At 35.8% G+C, this 7,695-nt stretch overlaps 1 long non-coding RNA gene across 2 annotated transcripts; it reads left to right on the top strand.

Moving 5' to 3' along the window:
• The first annotated feature begins 6,211 nt into the window (after positions 1-6,211).
• LOC109089229 lies at positions 6,212-7,157 on the top strand. 2 transcript variants are annotated; one of them, XR_006159432.1, is made up of 4 exons: positions 6,212-6,734; positions 6,814-6,870; positions 6,948-6,998; positions 7,128-7,149. It is a non-coding gene; the product is annotated as an uncharacterized LOC109089229 (long non-coding RNA). The 2 variants fall into 2 exon arrangements; XR_006159431.1 differs by having other exon boundaries at positions 6,212-6,870; positions 7,128-7,157.
• The last annotated feature ends 538 nt before the right edge of the window (positions 7,158-7,695 follow it).

Genomic DNA, 7,695 nt, shown 5'->3' with positions numbered 1-7,695 from the left:
GTCCCAATTTGAAGTGGAGCAAACCTTTCTTTAAAGTTGTTTTTAAAACCAATATGTCCCTAAAACCTTGTTCTGCCAAGTTTGAACCCCTCATACGACACTGTTCATATAGAAAGAGCTATAATTCACACCTGTATCCTCGACCCCCACAAGCTATACAGAACTACCCCAAACCCCCTCCCACGAACTGAACTCTGTCCTGTTGTTTTGGCCTGTGAGGAACGGTGTGTTGTCATGTTACTGGATGAAACATGCCCATGCACTCACATCAGCCGTACTCTTTTTTATTCATTATTTTCCGCAGCCCATATTATTATTATCCCTAGACCAAAATAATAACACATTCTCAATTGATAATAATCATGATTTTTGAGAAAAGCGTAGACGTTTGTGAACGTGAGCCGTTTGAGGCAGGCTTTAAGACCAAAGCGGAATCCTCGTCAGCTGCTCCAGCTTCACAGCGCCGCGTCTCACGCTAAACTGACCCAGCTTCACCGTCCACGTTTGGATTTTATACAATCAGTTTGAGGCGAATACAACTTATTGATCATGAGCCAAACATTTAGCCCAAGGCGGGAACAACAATCAGTCTACCTGAAGGAAGGATGTATTTCATTGAGCTAATGCTGTTAACAATAGAGAGTAAAAAAAAGAAAAAAAAAAAAAAAAAAAAAACCCATGTAGGCCAGGGGCGTCACTAGCCCCTAAACGTCTGCCCGGCCCCCCTAAAAATAATTTTCTATTAAATTAATTTGTAATCGCTTCATTCCCTTTAAAAACGCATTTGACAACGGCCCAAGCTGCGTCAATTTCGGCTCCTTCCTTATCTGAATCTGCATTAATTCAGCGCATTTTCCAATCCGCAGGGGCGCGCAGAGCGAACTCAAAGAGTAACGAAGGGTGTGTGCATTTATTGATTTTGCAGGATAGCATCCTGCATTGGTGCAGTTCTTGTAATTGCAGTTGTTACTGACCAATACACAGTGCAGTTTTCTCAGCCAATACCAAGACGTCTTCTGGCTGCGTTTAACCTTCATCCCTCCTCAAGGTGGATAGTTTGTTTTTTTCTTCCACCAACCATGAAGCGATTAACCCCCATGAAAACGTACTTTAGAAAAACTATCATAATTTATTTTTATTTCCTTTTTTAAAATTTAAAACATATTATTGTGTATTTTGGCATTACATTATGCAACCTTGCCCAGACATGGTACAGAACCCCACTCTTTAATCCTGAAAGCCCTAAAGGGCACGAGGAGAGAAAACATCAATGTGGAGTTATTTTGTTTTGGTATTATGAAATATAATTTTGTATTAAGTAATAATTAATCACATTAAGTGTATCATGATACATACTGTATATTCGAGTAAGAGAGCGAGTAGAGGTAAGGGATTGATGATTTTTTTACTTTTTTTTTTTTTTAAAGATCACTGATTTATAGAAGTGGCAAATGATAATTCATGTTGTTATTGTTAAGAAATGAATAATACATATAGAACCGATTCACCCTGTTGCCACCAGACAATTACATTAATACATGTTTTGTCTATATTCTTAAGGAATCTTAGCTGGTTAGTTAAAATGATTTGAAATGAAATAAATTTTCAGGGGGTGTGACTTGATGTATAACCAACCGTAATGGTTGATTATAACGGCTTAAAAAAAAGCTCAAAAATAATAATTATATAAATAATAATTTATATTTCAATTGTAGATGGATATAGAAAAAAAATTTCTTGTCGTGCGGAAGTAGGTCTGACAAATGAGCAAGTCAGTTGAGACTAGAAAGTGTAGGACAGCCTCCTCACACACAATAACCACCTGTGTTCCCAAGATTCACTGCAGTCCAGTTGAAACCCTTATGTTGTTTTAATTGTCTGCCAAATTTCCACGTACATTCATAAGAAAAAGCAGTGGTGTATCATCAAAGGATAAACACATGAATGTCCTAATAAATAAATCAGGAGTCCTCATTGTAAAAAAATGAGATTCTAGTGACTACAAGAGTCACATCTAAATTTTGGCTTTTTTCTTTTCTTTTTTTTTTTTTTTTTTTACGGTGGTTGTATATGGCTCAGTCAGTAACTCTCTACCCCATATATGAAATACAGGGAAATACATGGAATAGTGGTTTACAATAAGGTTAGTAGTTACAACCACTACCCTAATAGTCAATATAATATTTTTTTTTAATCATACCCCTTATTGGGGGCTAAGCCCCCCCCCCCCCCCCCCCCCTAAAATGAAAATCCTGAGAAACGCCCCTGTGTTGAGGCTATTCTTAAACTCTGGAGCTCATTTATATGGAAGTACAAATCCAAACACCAGAACGCAACCTACCCTCTCAGTGTTCTTTCATTAGAAAAGTATGCATTTTATTTATTCACAGGCTATATTGGGTTGAAATAATATTTTTATGTTGGAAATTAAAATGCCATTGTTTTAAAAATGTTTTGTCATCGACCTTCAGTTGTTATATGTTTTAAAATCCAATCAACATACATAGGCCTATATTATTATACATTACAAATATTTTGGATCGTCCCTTTATTTTCTTAAAGAGTACATATGCTTATTTTCTTCAAGAATAAACATTATAAATAAAGAATAAGAGAAAGAACCTCTATTGGCCTCTATATTAATGAAACCTGGTTAGAGCTTTGGCGAGTGATTAAAAGATTTAAAAGAAAAAGTGTGTGCTTGGTTTCCGAAATGGAAAACGAATACAGCTCTTAAAAATGATATGATGAAAAAGTCATGATAACATATCTATTAATCATAGAAATAATTTAAGCAATTAAAACCTTTAAAAAAAAATACCATATTCAACTTGACTTTCATTATTATTAAACTGACTTTAAAATCTTGAAGGAGTTTTTATAGTTTGAAATGGTAAAATGAGACACACAGTGCATGTTAACATAGTCTAAATGAACTTGTATCTATATAGTAAGGTCTGAAGACCTTGATTGCATGTTAGCATAAAACAAACAAAATATATTTTGATTTGTTTTAATGAACAATTCTGGATAAAATGTGACAGCAACCTTTTAAATCAAAGACATTTTGAAACTCGTCCACAGCTGAGCATCGCGGGAGGCTTGAGCTTGAGCAGCTAACAAGCGGAAGTGAATGCGCATTCAGCAAGTCATTTTCGGATGCAATTGTGGAAAAAATACCGACTGGACCCCCTAACCATTATAGCTTACACGAAACTTTGTAGTTAAACAACATAGCCTAGATTAGGCCCATGACTCTATTTCCTAAGTATATAAATGTAAATTTGTTAACCCACAATAACACTTTACAACCGATTACTCGCCTATTGTCGTTTGCTGGATTTTTTTTTTTTTTAACACACACTAAAAATAAATTAAATTTGTAAGGGCTGCATTTTATTACATTCAGAAATAATAACGGCAGGCCTAAATAATGCTATAGGCTAATGGACCAACAGGATATTTTTAGTTCCCTTCACTTACAACAACATCCTTTAAATTCAACAAATTTATCAGAACAGAACAAGAATACAAATATATAATTCTAATGGATACATATAATGCAAGTAAATATTAATAATATAGGGCTTATCAACAAAACAAAAAATAAAAAATTAAAAACTACTTAAAGCGATACATAACGGTAAGGTTGGGCTTATCTCTCTCATTCGGGACAAAACCAAACATGTTGCACATTTGAAGCTAAATCTTAGTAGTAAGGTAAAATAGGCTTTGGATTTTCGACACGTGTTTTCAGTAGACGACGAAAAAAAAAAACAAACAATCATAATGAGCCAAAATATGCCAAAAGTGGACCGCTGCTCGCGGCGCATGGCTACGTGTACGACTGCTGCTTCCACAATGAATAGTGTGCGCGTGAGGCCCAGCGCGTTCAAAGTCACAATTCACAATTTTTGGTCACACACAGTAAAGGTATAATTCAAAAATGCAAAGTGTAGCAGTTTTGAAAAATCAACAATAATAACGGAGTTAATAAGAATTATTTGTAAATGCTGGTCACCGTTCTTCATTTCGCTCTGCAAATGGAACCTGAAGATTATTATTATTTTCTTAACCAAGAATGAACCGAAATGAAAACTTTAGCTTTTTAAATCCGTATATATACATATACGGATTAAAAGCTAAATGTTTTTAATCTTTGCGTTATTTTTGACTCTGACTTATGTTCGATGCACATATTAAAATGGTATCAAGACTGCATTTTTCCATCTTGGAAATATAGCTAGTCTGCGACCAATTTCTATCGTTGCCAGATGCAGAAAGGCTTATACATGAGAGAGGATTAAGGGCGGCTTGTGGTCAAAAATTTTGATTGATGAGGGTCATAAAAAAGACATCTGTTTTGTACACCTGTTTGGACCCCCCCCACCCCTCCCCCTGTACAGCCCCCTGTGACCTAGATATTTTTATGAACCTAAGAAGGAATTTGATGGGGAGGGAAAAAGTGTTTTTGTGTGTGGGGCCATTGAAAACTGTTCAAAACTATGTGCTTTAAACTTTAAAATGTGAAAAACCGTGAAAATGGTATAAGGGAAGTTTTTTATTTAGGTTTTACATACACAATGTGTTTCAAGAAAAAGGTTATAAACATAGACGAAATAGAAACAGTGTAATGATCTTTTTTTTTTTTTTTGTCCCCGGAAAAAGTAAAAAAAGGTTCAAGGTATTTAAGAGCTGTTAAAACAATTTTAAAAAGGTGTTAAAGTTTGTTACAAATTAAATAAAAAAGAAAACTAGGTTATGGATTATGTATCTTCTATCTATCTATCTATCTATCTAAAATAAACAACACGGAGAGTCAAAGCTTGTAAACTTACAATTTAAAAAGATGTTAGAGTTTTGTTAGCAGTTAGAAAAGAAAAGAAAAGAAAAGAAAAGAAAAGAAATAGAAAAGAAAAGAAAAGGAAAAAGAAGACCTAGGTAACAGAGTTTTATAGCATTTGTATCTTACCTCAAACTAAAACAAAAAAAAGAAGCGAACGTAAAGCAAACGGTAGTTTTTCAATGATACAAATCAGGAAAAGTTAGCGTTTTGTCACGCCGGCAGAAAAAAGTAAAACAAATGAAATAACACCACACAGCAGAGCTTACCCGTCGAATCAACCTCACGCGCCGCTGTCAAACTCAGAATGAACTCAGGAGAGCTTCGGTCAAGCCACGCCTACAGTCCTGCCCCTCTAACGATAGAGAAGACACCAGCGCAAAATAAATGTAAATATATGTTAAAAGAATTAAAGTAACGTTTTTAATAAATATACACCATGTCTTAATTGGTGAAAACGTTCTACCTGTTTAAACATTAGACCGATGTTTCTTTAAAATGAGGTTAATCTATACGATTTTTCATCTAAACAAAAGTTCTTGTTGGAAAAAAAAAAAAAAAAAAAGTGTTGATTGTTTTTATTTTATTTTAATTAACCACTCACACTTACTTTATTAGCCTAAATCCTTTAATATGTCTTTTATTTTGTCAACATTAACTTCTGTAACGCTTGTGACGTGTTATCTAGCAAATAAAACAGGCATATGTTATTAAAAGCCTGAGGTTTTACAACGCGGTACGAAATGAAAATATTTTGTCTCACGTATTGCATCGAAACGCGTCTGGTGTCTGCGTTGTGTGATTACTGGCGCTGCCATATCAGTGTACCGCACTTCAAAAGACTGTAAAACATCTAAAGGTTTGTAACTCATTAGCAAACTAATGAGTTTTGGGGTTCTGGTCCCTGTGATGCCGAGGGTCAGCTAATGCTCCGCATTTCGTGCTCACTGATCAAAGAATGACAATTTAAACTTTATGACGTAGACCTGTGAGCGTAAGGTTAGCCAAAAGTGCAACGACAGGTCAAAAGGATGTGAGATCTATGATTGTTTTTTAACAAGGCAGGCTATGGTATATAGGAAAATGTTGTTTAATTTGAGTTAACTAATTTTGTTTATTTCAATCACATTTATTATTTTATTCACACCTTATTTTTCAAGTCTCAACACAAACATGGGTTGCAAATACAAACACACACACACACACACACACACACACATGAATATACAAAAAGCATAAACATAGATGTAAATATACACAAACATACATATGCAAACACGTGTACAAACAAACACACAGAACGTGACTTACAAACAAACACACAGAACGTGACTTACAAACAATCACACACACACACACACACACACACACACACACACACACACACACACACACACACACACACATACACACACACTTATTAGACATTCCTAATACAAACAGATATCATAGCTTTTGATTTTGGAGCTGTTAAAAATCCATGCGTGCAATCAGTCGAAGCTAAGGCTATATCTACCCCGTCGTGATGAAAGGTCGTGTCTACGCACCAGGACATGCGATAAAGGCCAGACGGTCTCTGGCGTAGATCACGACATCCTCAGTTAAGTTGTAAAAAAAAAAAAAAAAAAAAAAAAAGAAAAAAAAATGTCGCATCTGTTGTTGTTGCGTACATTATACATGTATTAAAGATTTATGTTATCAGGGTACCCTCTACTGATGGTTATCGGATTTTACGGGGTATTCTCAAGAGCCGCCCACACGGCGAATCCCGTTAAAAACCAAAAGTTTTGTTACGCTCATTACCTGTAAAATCTTCAAGTCGTGTTACGCCGCTATCTACAAGTCGCTGCTATCTCAACAATACACGAAACAATGGCTGAAAATTACCAGGGTAAGTGTTTTTCATCTGAGTTATTTAAATATATTTTAACGTGAATATTTGTTTAATGTCTCGTGGTTATAATCTCTAGGTGGCTTTGCGAATCAGGATTTCGACGATGGTCTGGAACAGATCCTTGAAGAGCTATGTGAGTATTTTCCAATTTATTTTATTAATATCAATGTCTAATAATAGCACCAATAACTTTGTTATCATTTTACCCAGTCGATGAGGCGGAGCTATTTGCTTGTGATGATGACGGTGCTGTTAATAACGGTAGGTCATATATGCAAACAATCTTTTCTCATCAAGTTAAAAGTGTCAGTTTCACATAAAGTGATTACCAAAAAGAAATAGATAATAATAATGATGGTAAAAGTTTTTTTTTTTTTTTTTTTTTGACAGGTGAGCACGTTGATACCAACAGTCACGTGATAATATTACCTACAGATGACGGTTTTACAAGAGGTTGTGGTTAGTGCGGACGTCACAAATCCCACTCCCGCCCCAGTTCCGTCTTCAGAGGAACGGTCTCACACGCTCCCAGACTGTTCAAGTGTTCACATACCAGGTACTTCCAGGCCGCGTCACTCGCAGGGTCAGGGGGTTAAACGTTTGAGGCTACCAGAGCACGAAACGGATGATGCACCGACCACCAGTCGTTTAAGGACTTCGGAGAATAACGGTATGTATTAAAACAGAAAACCTTGTTATTACTTTTATGTTTTGTCTTTCATTCGATAAATTAATAAACTGTTGTCATTATTTTACAGAACAAGGGCACGACGAAGGCGGCCTAACAGCGTGGACTGATTCGCAGATACATGCGTGGGATCAAGTGTCCTTCAGTGCTTCAGAAAGCGAGGAGGAGGATGAGGAATTACCTCACGAAATTCCTCAGGAATTGTTCCGTGAGCGTGATTTAAACAGAAGGCTTGATTATGATATGCTGCGCCGTGTTAATCGGAGCTTT

Source organism: Cyprinus carpio, unplaced genomic scaffold (genome assembly GCF_018340385.1).
Source record: "Cyprinus carpio isolate SPL01 unplaced genomic scaffold, ASM1834038v1 S000006531, whole genome shotgun sequence".
In the NCBI taxonomy this organism is placed as follows: domain Eukaryota; kingdom Metazoa; phylum Chordata; class Actinopteri; order Cypriniformes; family Cyprinidae; genus Cyprinus; species Cyprinus carpio.
The sequence above is the reverse complement of the archived record's forward strand: the minus strand, read 5'-3'. Positions and strand labels throughout refer to the sequence as shown.